The sequence below is a fragment of the Scyliorhinus torazame genome, chromosome 3 (assembly GCF_047496885.1).
Source record: "Scyliorhinus torazame isolate Kashiwa2021f chromosome 3, sScyTor2.1, whole genome shotgun sequence".
In the NCBI taxonomy this organism is placed as follows: Eukaryota; Metazoa; Chordata; class Chondrichthyes; order Carcharhiniformes; family Scyliorhinidae; genus Scyliorhinus; species Scyliorhinus torazame.
The window spans coordinates 204,020,679-204,024,916 of NC_092709.1; positions in this window are offsets into that span (position 1 = coordinate 204,020,679).

Consider the following 4,238-nt stretch of genomic DNA (forward strand, 5'->3'; position numbering starts at 1 on the left):
CTGCCAAGGTGCGCAGGTGACATTGGCAGGGGCACTGCCCGGCTGACATTTTCCCCAAAGCTGCGGATTGGGCCCGGGGGTACCTGATGCAAGACGGGGGGCCTGAGGACCCCCTTAAATGTGAGTTGGGGCTTTGGGGGGATTCAGGGGTAGCATCGTGGGGTCGAGAGCTCATTTTTAAATGGCGTCTTGATCTCCTTCTGCACTGAGGAGTTCTGGTGAGTGGAGCTCCTGAGTGCAGAAAATGGGGACTAAGTGTGTCCTCAGCCATGCGTTCCCTGCTGAGGCCCCCAATCTACCAGAATGGCCGCTCAATAGCATGGTGTTTCTCTGTGCTCCTAGCGCTGGGAAACACCTGCCTAATCGTCCGTGCTACGGGAGTATTCCCATTTGGGTAGATCATACCCATACGTGCATGGAGTCTGTAAACAATAAATTTCAGTCAAAAAGATGAGAGGTGCGATTCTCCGCTCCCGCGACTAAGTGCCCACGCTGTTGTGAACGGCGTCGAGTTTCACGACGGCGCGAAACGGCCCCGATCGCGATCGATTCAAGGCCCGAAAATGAGCTAGGAGCGGGGCAGCGAGGAACTCGGGGGGGGGGGGGGGGGGGGGGCGCGAATGCAGCGTCGTAAGCGGGCGATGCCCGAATGACACGGCGCTATGCCATAAATGGCGCAATCCGCACAAGGAAGGATCCCGGAGGAGGAGAAGGAGGAGAGATGGCTGAGCCCCGACGAGCCACACCGAGGTTCCGGGACATGGACCTGGACACCCTCCTCGATGCGGTAGAAAACCGAAGGGCCACCCTCTGCCCAAATCGCCAGCCATCCAGCACGGTGAGGCATGGTTGGCGTGAGGTTGGCACCACTGTGAGTGCTGTGGGGCACACCCCCCGGTCCGGGGACCAGTGTCGGAAGAAGCTGCACGACCTCACTCGGTCTGCCAGGGTAAGTGCCAGGAGGGTGCCTCCGGGTCACAACCAACACCCCCCCCCCCCGCGCCCCCCCCGGGCACGAGGAAGGGAAGTGGGGTGGGGGGGTTGGGTGCACAACGTTGTACTCGACCCACATGAGCACTGGGACCCCCACTGGAGAGATGCCATGGCATGGCTCCAATTGTCTCCTCACCCAGCATTAATATAGCCCATATCTGCACGCCCTGATGATACCCGCCTAATTGTGATGCTTTATCCAACGCCCCCCCGCCCAGGACAAGACAGCTCACAACCAACGTGAACGTATGAGAACCGGAGGGGGTTCTCCTGTGCTGCACCCCCTAAATGTTCACGAGCAGAGGGCCCTGGACCTCGCTGGGGGATCCGCCACCCGGGAGGTCGCGAAATGCCAGATCGGAGGCGCAGAAGCAAGTGAGAGAACCCTGCATGTCCAGGGTCGTCTCGGCCAAGACAAAGCCAACCATCTCCAACCTCAAGGACACCCAGGGACGCACGCCAGAGGGTGGCAGTCGGTCGGACAGGAGGTCCATCCTCTCAGTCTGGGACGCTCGACGGGGACGCACAGAGGACGGACAGAGACAATACTGAGGGGCACAGGACAGACAGTGACGAAAGTGATGGCCATGCATTGCCCGAAGGTAGGGTCATGAGCCACGACAGTGACGGGGACAGGACGGGGACAGTGGACGGTGACGCACAGAGGATGGCCACACAGTCCACGGATTCACCTGGAGGGCGACATGACATGGGCCGCATGCACCTTGCACCGGGCCATGAGGGGGACCAGTACACACCAGACTTCCTAACGGACGATGACCTTGAGCTAGCGGCACTGCTGTCTCACACACCATCCACCATCGCAGAGACACTCACCTCGGTTGGGCAGATAGGCGATGAGGCTCCCGGGTCACGGTCTGGTGTGCACCACACAGCCGAGCCGGTACAGCAGGTGGAGTTTGGAGCAGCCGAGGGGCTGGACGGTCGGAGGGCAGCCCAGGCCCAGCAACCAGCTGCCACCCAGACGGTTCCCGGGTTCCTGGATGTAATTGACCCACCCGGACAACCGATGCATGTGGACACCCAGGGACTGAATAACGGGATGAGGGCCATCTTCCAGGACCTGCACACGCAGTTGGAGGAGTCCATTCACGTCCAGGAGCAGGGAGTGGTGCCACTCATCGCAGCCACCCAGGCCGACACCGCACGGGTGGCGTCCGCGGTGGAGGCAATGGGTGAAACGGTATCGGCCATTGGTCAGGTTCTGAAGGCGTTGGGCTTCACGTGCATGCATCATCTATGGCCCAGGAGAGGGCTGCCCTCTCACAGGTAGCCATGCGCCAGAGCCAACACAACATTGCCGCCGCTCTCCGGGCCCTGGCCGAGTCTCACCATGCCATGGCCCGGTCCCAGCAGGCGATGGCACAGTCTCAGAAGTCAGTCTCGGAGAGCATAGACCGCCTGGCGCACGTGATGGATGGCATAGCGCACTCACAGGTAGAGATAGCACAGCCCTTGGCAGGAATGAAATGAAATGAAAATCGCTTATTGTTACAAGCGGGCTTCAATGAAGTTACTGTGAAAAGCCCTTAGTCGCCACATTCCAGCGCCTGTTCGGGGAGGCTGGTACGGGAATTGAACCGTGCTGCTGGCCTGCTTTGGTTTTCTTTCAAAGCCAGCGAATGTCGCACTCCCTGAACTCCGTCTCTGCGAACATTCGGACCGTGGTCGATACCGCTGCAGGCCTCCAGGACTGGCAGTGCCAGGTGTCAGTGGTGCGACGGGGCAGGTCTCCAATCGCACCTCCATCCCACAGTGAGGCCCGGGGGCCACTGGGCGGCTCCCCGAGGGAGGAGGTGGTTCTGGGGCCCGTCCCGGTATCTTCAGCAAGGGACGTCCCAGGACACTCGCCCGCCCCCCCCGTTCCGTCCCTGGCGCATCTGGTGGGCAGCGGGCAGGACAGGGTGGCACCATGCCATCCAGCACGCCTGCCGCCAGCCTGGCCTTTCAAGGCCGGGCCGCCACAGGAAACGCGTGCCGACGGGGAGCCATGTCGCAGGGCGTGATTCTCAGCAGTCCGCCTCCACTCCTGCTGTACCATCTGGGGAGACACCTAGACGTAGTGGTGGGGCCCGTAAGGCAAAGAAATTAGGCACATAATAAGTTGGCACGGGTGCAGGGCACAGTTTAGTTGTAGGGGGTAGGGCATCTGTATGTGAATGTCACAAATAAGCTCACTGTTGCACTTAACCTGTAAGACTCTGTGCTATGTCCGGTGCCAGGGGGCTCGTGAGGGTGACCAAGTGGCGCTGTGGTTACGAGTGGTTCAACGTCGGTGCCAGATGTGCTGTCCCTATCCCCCCTGCCTCCCAAAATCGAACACCGTAGTCCTCGGCACTCCGACGCCAGCTATCCCACACGGGCACGTGATGAAATGCCCGTTACGAAGGCTGTGACCACCGGAGTGTATGGTTCAGCTATAGCCATGAGTCAGACCTTGGCTGGCGAATCTGAGCACACAGCTCATCGCAGAGCGGGCGGTCATCATTCAACATGGCACTGATCACACCCGCTTACACAATCATCAATGTTGTACAATCCCGTAGTGCCGCAGTGGAAGGTGATGTGGAATTGGTGCCGTGTACGCGGTGTGGGGGGGGGGGGGGGGGGGGGGGGGGGGGGGGGGGGTGCAGCGTGGTGCCCGTGTGCAGGACTGGCGGTGCAAGTGGCAGTGTTCAGCGAATCCCTCCCCCACGGTGCGTGAAACGTGCGGCCACCAACACGTGCCCGCTGTCCTCGACGGTGCCGTCGTGCAGCCTCCTGGACGTAACCAGCACCCGGGCAGTGTCTGTGTTCTGCGCCCCTCCCCCACCCTGATGCACGCCATCCTCCTCCTCCTCCTCCTCTTCCTCTTCCCCTTCGTTTGCGTTAGCTCCGGTGCCGTCGGGTCCTCCCTCCGACTCCTCCACCAGTGCATCTCCCCTCTGCATGGCAATGTTGTGCAGCGCACAGCAGACCACAACTATGTGACCGACCCTGTCGGGCCGGTACTGCAGGGCCCCTCCGGAGCGATCCAGGCATCTGAATTGCATCTTCAGCAGGCCGAAGATGCACCTGTGGACCGATGCCTGTGAGATCCCGGATAGGACCCCGCTCGGCGCCTGGAAGGAAACGGTAGCGTAAAGGTTTAGGGCCACCGTCACCTTGACGGAGACTGGTATAGCGTGTCCTCCACCCATTCCAAGTGGTGCGAGGTGCGCCATGAGGTGGCATATATGTGCGAC